The following is a 14,660-nucleotide window of genomic DNA, read 5'->3' as shown; positions in this document are numbered from 1 at the left end:
TGAAGGCGACGGTGATGTTTTATTTTGAAATGTCAGAAATAAAAAGTTACAATCACATTCCGGGAACTTTTGGGTACGCCCTCGTATTGTGCCTTTATTACTCAACAGATTTTTATAAAACATTGATGCCGACTGCAAATGACCTGGCTTATTCAACCATTACTGCAATATTGTCTGTAACTGATTTAAGCTAAAAGCCGAGCTCAAGTATTTCCAAAAGTCTCCCTTGTCAGCCAAATTGAATGTTTCTTTTAACAGACTAAATGACATAAAGTTACTATCTCCATACAGATGACCTGTTTTATGCACCCCTGGTTCAAGCCATTTACGACACAAAAAAGGAGACTTTCCAATGCGCACTGAAGGATTATTCCAGACCGAAGAGTAAATTTGTTTTTATGGAGAGATTCCTAACATTTTATGGGCTTTTGCCCAAGTGGCAGGAGAAGAGGTTGGAAACATCAGTTTGATGTCGGCATAGCTTATGACTTCTGCCAGTTAATTTTGTAGCCTGATAGTTTTGAAAAATGTTCAATCATGGATAAAACCTTAGGAACTGAAGAGGAAGGATCTCTAATCAGAAGCAAAATATCATCAGCATACAGAAACATCTTGTGCTCTTCCGAAGTGTGTATTAATTCTGTTAATTCTGATTGGGGCTGCTAAAGGCTCAAGGAATAATATGAATGACAGGGGGCTTAATGGATCGCACTGCTTTGTCCCGGGCTTCAGGCTGAAAAATGGTGATACCAGTCCGTTTGTTAAAACTGCCGCCCTCGGGTCAGATTAGATAACACCCACCCATCGGATTAAGCCCGAAGTTGGTGTGTGTGTTCTTCTGTTTTTTTTTTTTTGTTTGCTTTTTACTGTAAAGGGCTGCTGGACGCAGCAGTGGTCTTTAAAAGCTTTTTGCCAAAGACAAGTTAAGGCCCCGACATCCTCCACAAGAACAAGAACACAGCTCGGCAGGATGACGTCGTCAAGCTGCCGAAGAAAGTTCGGCTGCCTGCTGACATTTCATCCTCCAGCCGAAGCGAGAACTCAAAGGCCACGCCCCTCTGAGGCCACGCCCCCCTCAGTGCTGGCTCCGCTTCTCCAGCAACTTTTTCCAGCAACTCTACATGGCTGATAGTGTAACAACGGCGTTTTTATGGAAGAATTGGTGAAGGATTACTTATTGAAGCTTGTCTTCCATGAGCAGATGAAGAAAAGAGGACTCCAGTCTCCTGGTTCAACACAATTCACCACTTCACCGTCCTCATTCAGGTATTGTTGATCAATACCTGATCTGTACATAAAATCAATAGAAATAAGCCCATTTTGTTCTGCAAACGCTGTAAAAGTTTAATGATTTATTTTTGGCTGGAGGCAAGGCAGGTTGTTGGATGGTAAACAGATCAGAGCTGCAGGTTTTATTGTGAGAGCTTCATCAGCTTCTCTATTATGTTTTCAGTTTCTCTATTATATTAAATATTTCTATAATATATACGTATATGTATATGTGTGTGTGTGTGTATATATATATATATATGTATATATGTATGTATGTATATATATATATATATATATATATACATATACATATATATATATATATATATATATATATATATATATATATATATATATATATGTGTGTATATATGTATATGTGTACATATATACATATATATGTATTATTTTTTTACATCATTTTATTTATACATCATTATAAAAATAATTCGAAATATATTTCAATTTCTACATGATTTTTTGCTCCTGCTTTGACCATCAAATTATCAGGTATTAAGACACCTTGTGTTTTATTGATCCGTCTCTAGATCCAGGCTCACGCTGAAGAAAAAGCTCTTTAACCAACCCTGTCTCAGAAGAAAAGAATCAATTCAGCACCATCATTTGGTCAGATTTGCTCCAAATAAGCTGAGATTTGTGGGATGTGTTCACACCTCTGCCAGAAAGTCATATGTAGAATTTGGAAGCCCCACTTCCTTCCTGAAGCTACTTCCTGTTTGGGAGGAGCTTATGAAAAAAGCCCAACAGGTCACGATTTATAGCTCCCAGAGGCCTCGCAGTTCAAGTTTTAGGTCTGTATCTGCAGTAGAGGTCAAATAAGAGCAATAGAGCAACAGAGGTCAAAGGTCATAACAGGCTTCATGTCTCAGCGAGGCCTCAGAGGGTTTAATGACCTTGTGGGGCACCTCTAAAGGACTGTCTGACAATAATCCAGCTCTCACAGCATGAAGAAAGACAGAAACAGGCCTTGTAGTGTGTATTTTACACTGAAGTTGGAGAGAAGGCCTCTGCAGCTCCGTCTGCTGGATCTAGTGCAGCACATCTGTGTTGAGAGGTTCTCCTTCATGCTGAAGTACACCACCATGCTGCACATCAGTGGTGTGAAGGGGGCTAGAGCTTGCACTAATTATTCTTACAGAATACTCAAATATGCATGAATGAAGAGAAAAATCAACCAAAATAAGTTTTCGTGAGCTAATCACACACTGACCCTGTTATCAGCTCAGAAAAGTCCATTTTTCAGGATGGAGCTGCTTCTCCTCTGCACACGCGCATGACGCTGGTGTTGTGCTGCTTTTAGATCAACTTTTATCGTCAGGTGCCACCAAAGGTATGAATAAAGTTCTGTCTTAAAGAAACGAGTTGATTTTTCACCCTTTTTGTCTTTGTTGTCGTTACGCCAATACTTCATAATCTACTGGAATACTATTAAAACAGTTAAAAACGTTTGATCTTAAAGGTGCTGTAGGCAGGATTCGGCATCTCCGCCATCTTGCTTGGGTTTACCTAAGCAAGATGGCGATTTGACCCATCTAAGATGGTGATTTGAAACCCAGCACAGCCAATCCTGTCCTGTTTTCTCTGACATCACGCCCTTACGCAACTTAAGCCCCTCCCACAAGAACATGCGTCGAACGCCCCACGACCAATCACAGTTAGAGCCTCAGGGGCTCTTCTGATTGGTCAAAGATACCTGGAGCTGTGAGATTCCTTTTCAGCTCAGAACAGAGACAGATGGAAACACTGCGCCCTCGCGGTAGAGCTGTTATGCTACACTCCTAAAGGATTATCAATGGATACTCTAACATTTAATCCAAAGAAAACACAGAAAAATTAGCATTGACTAGCAAAATCCTGCCTACAGCACCTTTAACACAGGAAGGCAGCACCCCTGACATGGATGGGATTTTAGGGTTAGGGGACAGCCAAGTGATCCAGGAAGAGGATCCTTCTGAAAGATGAAATGCCAGCACAATAATTGGCAGATCCTCTTTCACCCATAAATTTAAGCAGGTTCTGGTGAATGTTCAAACAGAAGTTGCGCAAGATGATGTCTGAACACATCTGTCAGCAAATCCTTATTACTGCCCTGGCATTGTGGACATGCTTTTTGAAAACTATCTGGGCATTTTCCCTCTTTGGAGTGGTGTGTTGCTGGGTAGTTTAAGAAGATATGCATCAGACAACACTGATCCTACCCTCAAACCCCAAAAGTCAAGAGACACAAACTGCCATGTGGAGAGATGGTTTGGCATTGTCAAAAACTCCATTCTAAAAAGGCAGAGATGGCTAACACATTCATCAGAAAAATGTATGTCTCTCTACAGGGAAGGTTCAGAGAGCACATACTGTGCCACAACCGCACTGAAGAGCTACTCCTCAAACATGGCCTCTCTAAAGACATTACACAGTCACAGGAAGGCTGGTCATGGAGAGACGGAGACAAACCAAGCACTAAAAGCTCAAAATATTTCTCTACTCCATCAACCATACCAGTCCCAAAAAAAGGGAAACCAACTCAAGACAAGAGCAAAGTTCAGAAGACAAAGGACCTGAAAAGCAAAAGTCATACAACCACAAGTGAGGAGAAAAAGCTGAAAAATGAGGTATCCACAACTTTTTATAGCTTTATTTTTGAGGTTTTTACATTACACAACATATGGACATAAACACAGATACATATTAACATACTGTACATATTGAACTAGTAAAGACAATAAAAACTTGGAACCCACCCATTATCCTTCAAACTCAACCTACACTCCACCTATTTTTATAATAATGTATTGAGTATTGTAAACTCATATTAGTACTTCCATGTTATCCTAATGTTGTTTATTGACTTCACAGGTTGCATCCCTTTGGTCCTCCAAACCAACTTAAGTAGTTGTGGCTGTTGTAAAAAATGATGAACAGGGGATGAGAATCAACCTTAGACACCGGGAATTTCAGAGTTTAAGACTTCATGGACTTCTGGTTGGAGAGGTTAGCTCATCTTTTCATCATCAAAAAATACTCTTAGAATGTTATTTCTTTCTGCATGTTTTGATGGCTGCTTGAGTTTTGATCATTTTACTACGTGACGTGGATTATGTGATACCCTCTATTTCTCCATAAGGTAATTGAGAGTTACATTCAAGTTGTTCTCAATATGATGGATACTGCTGGTCGATTTTACCATCTAAATCACTACAGCATGGCACACGAGAACAGGTGGCCAGACAAGGATTAAAAACGGTGAGTATCACACTAAATCTCTTGTCTTTTATTTGCATTTAATTGGAGTAAATACTTAATGGTTTGAACATGTTTTGCTGAAAAATAGAAAATATTCCTTTCAATTTGAGAGACCATATACTGTAATGGATTTTGTGTAAACTGTGCATTTAGTTTCAACATATTACGAAAGTAATAACAGCATGTGTGCTTCTGTATTAAGGTCAAATTTGACAACTATGAACATCAATAATGTCCACTGGAAGTTTGTGGTGAGTATACAAGAAATCCTAGAACAGTGTGTTCCTTCATATTTCTGTATACATTACAGAAAAAAGTAATTCTACTTCGTAAGTGCTTAGCCCGCCTACGGGCTTCGCTAGCGGCACTCCTTTTGCTCTTAGCCAATCCACTGAGACAACGAAAAGCTCTATGCACCAATCCCCGACGTGCGATGGCGCAGCGCCACGCCCCCGAGGGTATATTACCCAAGAGGACACTTCTGCAAACTCTTCTTCTTCCTCAGCATCACTTGACACACTAAGAAGCCACAAGTTTCTTCGGATCAAGATTCATCGGATCAAGACGGATGGACCGGCCGTGACCAGTCGCCATCGGGCGTCGGGCCTATCACCCTGCTCATCGAGCAAGACCATCACTAGCGCTGCTTTGTCTGCCTCGGCTGACGGCATCGCTGCCAGCGGCCTTCCTGCCTGCCTGCCTCGCTCTGCCGCTCCAGGTAGCCCAGTGGCGAGCGGCCTTTATGGGCGCCGTCTCACCGGCTCCCATGCAGCGGCAGCAGCAGCAGCGGCGGCGTCCCCGCGTCTAAGAAGCCCACGCAACGCGACGGCGCCTTCTCCACCTTCTCCAGACCACCGTGAGACAGGTTAGTTTGCCCGACTCATGATGTGTTGTTGCAGTACTCCTGCCTGAGCCCCGCGAGCCCGTGGAGCACCTCGCGGGGCTCTTCACCTCCGCCGCTCAACGCCCGGCCTCGCGCCTTCGCCGTAGCCTCCGAGTCGGCGCAGCGTGGCTTAGCACTCGGGCTAGCGACCCAGTCACGGACTCGGTCCCGGACTGCGGTGCTGTGTCCCGCCGTGCCACCGGTCCAGGCCTGCGTGCGGCGTGTCTGGGACGCCCCGCTCACCGCCAACAGGACGGTGAGGGGCTACCGTCAGCACGGCTGTTGTGATACATCGCTAAGGAGCAGCTAGCCTCCCCTCTCCCGCGCTTGTATGACTAATGCCTTGGTTCCACCTCCCATACTCTACTCTACTCGACTTGGCTCTACCCCGCTTGTGGGCGGTTCCATCCACCCGCTTTACCGCAACCCGGGTAAGTTTTCCGGCCCTGACCCGGCCACCGGCCGAGTCGAGCTGAGTTGGGCTGGAAAGGTGACGTCAAACACAGACTGGTCGCTGATTGGTCAGTGATTTTGACCAATCACCAACCAGCTGTGGCTGAAGTGAAACCTAAACACAGCCATGATTAATGCGCTTGATACGGAGGAGAAACGGAGGAGCTTGGACGGTAAATAAACTAAATAATAGCAATTAAAACAATTTCAGCAAAGCGGACAGTAACTCCATGGTTCAGGAGCTCATTTGTTCAGTGGGGGATGAAAAGATCCAGCGGGAGCTGACGGTGCCGCCAGAAGTTTTCAAGACCTCCCGAGTCGGTGGCGGACCACGGATCACACTGGACCTCAGCCCAAAGCTGAGAAAAACTGAAACAACAAGGACCAGAACTGAAAGCGCGGGGCTGGACACGGTTCCAACAGATGGACGCGATCTACGGTCACCGACTCGTAAACATCGGAAGGGACGCGGCCGCGGCTAGGCTGCGGCGCTGCTGGAGCCACCGATGGAGGATGATGGTGAGATTTTACTGAACAGAGTTTGTTGTAAGGTAGAAAAATATGTTATCTGGATTGAGAGTTTGTGTCAGAATGTATTTAGACGCTGCTACTCTCTGGAGTTTGCAGTCATTGTCCTCGGAGTAACGTAATCACACGCAGAAAGCCAGCAGTAAAGCTGCTGATGGCAAATGTAACGCCTGATATTTAATAAAACCACCGGACGAAGTTTCAGCTTCTCAAGCACTTTTAATGTAAGCATATGCATGTCCTGAATCTGATTTTTGTCCTCCACGTAGTGAAATGAAATGTTTTTCCCTTCAGTATTATGTAAAAAAGGACTTGAGATAGCGTACGAGTGGCCTGAGTCGGACAGGGTTTCTGCTGTTTTCTGTTTTTTTCTCTTCAACTTGAAAACAAAGCTTTGCACTATTATTTAGCTGTCGCCCTTTAAGTCAAAACGAAAGTATGCATTGTTGTCTTTCCAAAAATGTACCTGTTGTCCGGTTGTTTTGCAAAATATTTTTTGTAGCCGAGATAAAAGCTCACAAACTTTGCCCATTTCGCTCAGGTGTGGCTTGGCAGAGTCGGACAGGCTGCGTTCGAAAACAGAAGCTCACCTTTTCACGTCTTCTGTTTATATCCTGGGATGTTTGCTTTAGTCTGTTGTTATATTCCATAAACACAGCCCCAACATTGCCAGATCCGGTCCAGGGCCGAATCAGAGCCGGTGTCATGACAAATAAGTTCCGATTTTAATTTTAGTTCTGGAGCTGATCCAGAGCCGGTCCAGGGCCGAATCAGAACCTCAGAGCCTCTTGCAGCCAGGTCCAGCCCATTAGCACTTTGTCCTGCAGACTGTTTGTATGCAAAGCTCAATATAAATACAGTTTGATTGATTGAATTAGGTCAGTAATTAACTATGAGTGACTTAATTATGTTCCTGATTAATGAGGGCAGCTAAAGATGTACATAGAAATGAGACAACTTGGACAAGCAAGACAAATTATTTTTAATTAACACAATAATTTTAAACAAGAGTATTAATAAAACGATTTTTAAAAAGTATGATGGCAAGCTAAAATTGATAAATTAATTAAGAAAATAATTAATTAAGAAATAATTAAGTATTAATAAATAATAATAAAAGTATTTACAAATATGGTTTAATAAAAAAAAAACTATTTACAAATAATTAAAAACTAAACACCTATATATTAATTATACACCAATAACCAAAATACTGCTCCAGGCCCTCCTCCCAGGAAACACAAAGTGTGTGAAACCACTTGGAGCAGTTGTCCCACTGGACCCAGGACACCTCTCCTTCATCAGCTGGTGGACCAGGTTGTCTACACCGGCCACACCGCCACACCTTTGGCTCCATGGCTTGTTTTTAGTGGTGTGACCTGCAAAGGACAAATATGTATATGTTGTAAATACAAGGGACAATATCAGCTTGTGATAACCAATGTTATATTGTTCCGTTTGTTTTTAGCGGCTGGAGGTGTCGTGGATCCAGTGGACGGAGAGAAGGGGCCGGAGCTCAGTTGAAGACCTGCAGTAAATATCAAAACATTGTAAATGGTCCCATTATAAGACAGTTTTAACATGTAAAACTGTTGCAATATAAATATAATTTTACCCAGTTTAATAATAGTACTTACGTGAGCGGGGAGAGGAAGCTCATTCATTCATTCATTCATTTTCTACCGCTTCTCCCTTTCAGGGTGGCGGGTGGCTGGAGCCGATCCCAGCTGTGGGCGGAGGCGGGGTCACCCTGGACAGGTCGCCAGTCTGTGGCAGGGGGAGGAATAGGGGTGAGCCGAATACTCCTTTTAAACCAGTACTCGTTACGGATAATGCATTTTTTTTTTAATCCGAGTACAGCCCGAGCATTGTCTGTCATTATTCGTCCTCGTGCTGATGGGAGATCCTCACTGGTCCTTCATTCTGCTCCGTGCTGGACTGAGACGACAGGATCCTTGTCAGAGAACCTGTCAGTGCTGCTAAATTAAAAACTAGGTTTTTCATTTCGTTGTAGCTGCATTGTGCCTGAGAAGATCCTTTTAAAGTCGAAATGTCGGGCGACTGTGCACGCTCGGGGGGGGGGGGGTTTCCGGGGGGTTTAAGTTTCGTTTCCCCTCGCAGTTTTGTTTTTCCTTTTTTCTCTTATTTTTCATATTAATCTGGGCTTGTGCTCCAGCGGGAGGCTGGGATCTGTGGGGGAGAGATGAGAACTGGACCAGGTCCACTACAATCAGGCTGCAGCCGGACAGGACCAGGAAGCTCAGCAGGGGGGATGAGAGGGAGGCAGTCCCAAACCAGGAAGGCCTGCTCCTTTCCTTGGACTACAGCTGGAGTCCAGACAACAATTATAGAGAAGCCGTTATGTAAATTCATTCATATCATGTTCTGCCTCAATAAAAATACTTGTTCTGTAAATAGTTCTTTTACTATTGTGACAAAAAAATATTCAAATCTTTATTCTGAGGCTGTTGTGTGAATGACTAATCATTTATAGAACTTTAAAATGTTCATGTTCTGACTAAAATAAGAAAAGCTTGTACATTGTTTCATTGAAACGGTTCTGTAAATAGTTTTCAAATAAAGAACAAATAAAGCAACTTCTGAGCAATCCATATCAATTTCAGACTTAAACCCACACTGAGGAACTTTTCAACCTTAAAACATTTTAATATCTTTTGTGATGATACATCGACTTCCAGCAGCTGAATGATCCTCTGTCAGCCTGAGGGCGTCAGTGTTGCTTCACTTGGACTGAGCAGCTGTGAGGAGGGTGGTAGGAACCCTGCTCACTGAAAAGCTCCAGATGTGCGGACTGCTTTACGGCATGAGTCACATCATGATATAACATTGTTCAGCCACCATTAGATTCATGACCTCGTCGCTATCCGTCCTTCACACAGCCGCTGGAAACAAATGTAGGGAGTTCAGTCCAACAGCACGCCACCGGGAGCAGCATGTTACCACGCCACGCGCTAGGCCTCATGGGAACTGTAGTATTCCTTCAGGCAAAACTCTACCGCTTTGTCCACTGGCGCCGCCAAAATCAACCAAAACTGAAAGTTCCTTAGTGTCGCTTTAAAATAGTGTGCTGATTTCTGCCCCACCCCATTTCCGGTTAAACCATGCCCACTTCCGGTTTAGGCCACGCCCCCTCCGAGTACAGCTATGGATACAGATCATTTGGATGGGTAAACAGATACAGATAGCGGCGTGCTGGCTCATCCCTGCTCTGGTGAGAGGCGGGGCTGACGGGCTCCTCAGCAGGGCGTCGCTGTGATTTATGGGTGTCAGACACATTAATGAGTTGCTGCTCTGGTGGGTTTGGAGTTCCAGACCCCCCCCAGCTCCGCTCAGTGGCTTTAATAACATGCATGAACGGACCAGCTTCTTTTTAAGAAAGACATTTGTTGCAGCCATTTTTCCCTCACCCTCCTTCTTTCTGCTATTAGCAAGCAATCAGTGGTGGATCGCCTTTTTAATGCCTTCTCCAGGATCCTGCTGAAAGTCAGACACACTTCCTGGACTTCCCCCGAGCCGCCCCTCCTTCCCGCACAACTGGCTTCAAATAATAAAGACAATGTTCGCTGAGTAATGATTTCTCATTTTCTCCTCCGTACCGTTATTAGTGCGATCAGTGCGGCAGTGAGAATTAATTCTGGTTTCACTTGGAGGGACATTAGACTGATTAATTCCAGCGAGGACAGGAGGAAGCCGGAGCAGCGCTGCTCGATGAGCGGGGAAATCGACCTGCTGTCGGGCTGTGAGAATAAACAAGGCTTCTCCTCTAGCAGGGACAGAGCGCCGTTGGGCAGGAAACCGGGCCCTCTGCGGCCTTCATCTGAATAAAAAGCCCCGGGGAACGAATTCTCTCCATCCATCGGCCACCGTTTCAGAACGCAGCACTCCGTGAGCAGAAAATCCATTTAGAGGCGGATAAAACTCTCAGATCTGTGTTTCTGTTAATCGGTGTGGACACTGAACTCATGGACAGCCCAGGTCTGGACAGAGCCATGAGAGCAGTCAGCCACATCATTATGAACAGCTGCCCGGACCCTGAGAGGACCCTGTCTGCTCCCAGACCAGCTGTGATCCCTGGACCAGCGGACCCATGGTGCCATGTGGTCCTGGGAGTCCTGCTGGAGGGGCCGGGTCCTGAAGTCATTACTTGACTTCCAGATTGTGGTGAAAAGCAGACTCCAGTAGAGGAGCACAGGTCAGAGCTCCATGTTTTCCATCAGGAGGCGGAGCCTCACGACTGTGAAGACTCAGAGTTAAAGCGATACTTCAACATTTTGGCAAATTGGCCCATTTAGGGCAGTTCCCTCGTCATTTAGAACAGCATACTTACTGTTTTTGTGAGGGCGAGCTGTTGTTTATTCAGCGGTGCGTCTGAGGAGAGCTTCACGGCGGACATAATGGAAGTGGACGGTATTTTTGTTCCCCCTCGTCAAACTCATCAAATACACAATCCAACAACCCCAAAACACTTTGGTGGACACGTTATAATCCACACATTCACTACGCTGTGGAACACCAACAAATAATATTGTAGCGTTACGACACTGAAGCAAATACTGGGAACTACTTTTTCTTTTGAGATCACTACGCCCAGACGCCATGTTTAGTAAGTAGTTCCGTCTCAGCAATCTTCACATAAACAACTCAGTCTGGTCATTTTGCATTGATATTTCACAGCGTAGTGAACATGGCAGACAGTCACACTGCTGAGCCTCTCCTGGGCCTTCGTGGAGCAGAGCCTCGTCTTCAGACGCTGCAGAGCCTGAGGCTCGTCTCTTCTCGAGACGACACTGGACCACCAGCAAGAGCCAGACCAGGGTCTCCACTGGGACCACCAGCACCAGGGTCTGACCAGGGTCTCCACTGGGACCACCAGCAAGAGCCAGACCAGGGTCTCCACTGGGACCACCAGCACCAGGGTCTGACCAGGGTCTCCACTGGGACCACCAGCACCAGGGTCTGACCAGGGTCTCCACTGGGACCACCAGCACCAGGGTCTGACCAGGGTCTCCACTGGGACCACCAGCACCAGGGTCTCCTGATTATTACCTCCGCCAGGAGGTTATGCAATCACGTCGGTTTGTTGGTTGGTTGGTTGGTTTGTTAGCAACATTACGGAAAAAGTTCTGGACAGATTGCAGTGAACCTTTGTGGAAAGGTGGGTCTTGGGCAAACTTAGAATCCATTAAATTTTGGTGATGATCCGGATCACTGTCTGGATCCAGGAATTTTTTAAAGGATTCTTTATCATTGAGAGATAGGGAGTCTGTCACATGGTTGGGCAGGCCCGCTGACAGGGGGGACAAACGCCTGGTTCACAGGACGCGCCGCTTCTGATGCCGAAGTAGGAAGCGCCGCGCACCGACTGTCAGATCGGCGCCCTGTTAACCTCTCTGACGGTTCATACAGGAGGCGTAGCGGCTCGCGCCGTGGACCGCCAGCTGTACAGCTGGACAGAGCAGATTGCTCCACACAGGAAGTCGGGAACGGAAAATACGAGAGAATCCAGTCAATTTTCAAATTAAAATGAAGTAAAATAACATAAATAATGTTGCGTTTTGGTTTTCCTTTTCAGATAAACACACACACACACACACAGGGAGAGAGGGTGAGAGAGAGAGGCGCCGCACGCTGCAGCGCTCAGCTCCGATCACTCCCCGATCACAGTGTTGTGTGATTATATCTGGTGTTCTTCTGGTTGTTGGTGACTGGTTTGAGCTGTGGAGGAGGTCTGCCTCTCTGAGGGCCACATTCTAGTTTCTGTTGATCTCTGCTCCTGGACAAGTAAAATAATGGAAACCCTCCTGAGACTGATGGTTCTCTGTGTCTGACACGCCCTGGATGTTCAGTAATGTTTGTTCTTGTGTCGATGGTGCAGTTAGTATTTTAATGGGCTCCCGGACTGCTAATAATATTAGCATGACTAGCAAAAACAGTGGATGTAAACGACCCCAAACGACGCATGATTGGAGCGCAGGACAAAAATTCGAGCCCGAGCAGATGAGCGCGAGCGGTGCATGATGGATTCTCGTGGTGTGTGTGAACAAATACTGCCAGAATTCAGCTTGCCGGCAAGGTTAAGCTGACAGCCGATTTCTGCTAATCCGTCCGCCAAGCATTTGTCATTGGTTAAGCTGGGTTTTTCAAAAATTAGCATCGTGTTCGTCAGTACGTCCTTAAAGGGGCTGTATCATGCAAAACTCACTTTTTGTATGTTTTAACCTTGTTATATAGTTACGTTCTCACCTAAAACTCCCCAAAGCGTTTTTTTCCTTCCTGCCTGTGTGTTTGAGCTTTCCTGGTGTTTGTGCTGCTCAGAGAGGCAGCCCCTCCCACCGTGAAAACGCTCTGTTTCCCACGTTGACGTCACACGGTGAAGATGGCTCCCCTGAGCCCCCCTCCCAGGCCCTCGGCAATCAGCGTTGCTGCTTTTTTCTAACTCCGATTACGGAGATAAACTTTAACCATCGTCTGAAAGCAACAGTCAAGCAAGAGCAAGAGTCTGAAGAGTCTGAAGGGTCTGAAGGGTCTGGAGGGTCTGAAGAGTCTGAAGGGTCTGAAGGGTCTGAAGGGTCTGGAGGGTCTGAAGGGTCTGAAGGGTCTGAAGAGTCTGAAGGGTCTGGAGGGTCTGGAGGGTCTGAAGGGTCTGAAGGGTCTGAAGAGTCTGAAGGGTCTGAAGAGTCTGGAGGGTCTGAAGGGTCTGAAGAGTCTGAAGGGTCTGGAGGGTCTGGAGGGTCTGAAGGGTCTGAAGGGTCTGAAGAGTCTGAAGGGTCTGAAGAGTCTGGAGGGTCTGGAGGGTCTGAAGGGTCTGAAGAGTCTGAAGGGTCTGGAGGGTCTGGAGGGTCTGAAGGGTCTGAAGGGTCTGAAGGGTCTGGAGGGTCTGGAGGGTCTGAAGGGTCTGGAGGGTCTGAAGAGTCTGAAGGGTCTGAAGGGTCTGGAGGGTCTGGAGGGTCTGGAGGGTCTGAAGAGTCTGAAGGGTCTGAAGGGTCTGAAGGGTCTGGAGGGTCTGGAGGGTCTGGAGGGTCTGAAGGGTCTGGAGGGTCTGAAGAGTCTGAAGGGTCTGAAGGGTCTGAAGGGTCTGGAGGGTCTGAAGGGTCTGAAGAGTCTGAAGGGTCTGGAGGGTCTGGAGGGTCTGAAGGGTCTGAAGAGTCTGAAGGGTCTGGAGGGTCTGGAGGGTCTGAAGGGTCTGGAGGGTCTGAAGGGTCTGAAGAGTCTGAAGGGTCTGAAGAGTCTGAAGGGTCTGAAGGGTCTGAAGGGTCTGCGCTTGGTGAGTTTCTCACAGGAAAAGACGTTTTCGCGTGTTTTTGTGTGTAGAGAAGCTAAAGCTAAAGAGCTAAAGCTAGCTAGTGTATTTGTTTTGAAGCTCCGACTGGTTGAAGTAGCTGTCAGTCAAAGTCCACAGGGGGAGAGGCGGGATTTCAGTGAAACGGAGCGTTTTCTCTTCCGGGTTTCAGAATTAGTCCCAGAAAATCTTTTATTTCACATAAAATGACTTTTCCTTAGCGCCAAAAATAAACTATTACCATGTTAATGCCATTTCTAGGGTTTGGACAAGCTAAAAAAGCAGGATCCAGCTCCTTTAATGCGCAGATTTTCGCTACATAAACGACAAAAATAACTCGACATCTTGTCACGAATCTCACTTTCTATCCACTGTGGGCTGATTGTTGATACTCACTTGCCGGGTGCATGCTGTCGACGTCATTTTCTTCTTTGCGGTGATTGGCTAAAACCAAACATGGTTAGGCGGCGCACTTTGTCCTTCTGTCCAATGAACGCAGAGTTCTACAGCAAGTCCCTCCTTCCCCGAATGTATTTGCCGAGTGAAATCCCAGACTGACATGTGAAGCAATTTGTTGCTCATGTCACTCTGGCTTTTGTCAGGTTATTAGCAGTTGCAGTTTCCTGGTTTCCTGTGGCAGACAGAGAAGACCGTGTCCAACAGTTTTGACAACATCCAAAACCTGCAGACTTTCGTTAAATCATCCAATACAACCCAGAACCAGCGTCCAGCTGACTGACAGCGCCGCTGCCCGCCTGGCCGTCCTCCCTCTGCTGCAGTGAACTGCTGGCCTCCACCGCTGGCCTGAACCCTCACACCGGCAGAGCTGAAGCGGCGACGCCTGGAGCCATTTAAACTTGCTGACTCGCATTATTTTTACTGGAGTGTCATGAAAGGCTGCGATAAATCAGAAATAAATAAAGAAACACATCTGTCATGTTCATTTAATGGCATACTGGACACCGT

The sequence above is a fragment of the Salarias fasciatus genome, chromosome 15, assembly GCF_902148845.1.
Source record: "Salarias fasciatus chromosome 15, fSalaFa1.1, whole genome shotgun sequence".
Lineage (NCBI taxonomy): Eukaryota > Metazoa > Chordata > Actinopteri > Blenniiformes > Blenniidae > Salarias > Salarias fasciatus.
This window is presented reverse-complemented; position numbering follows the sequence as displayed.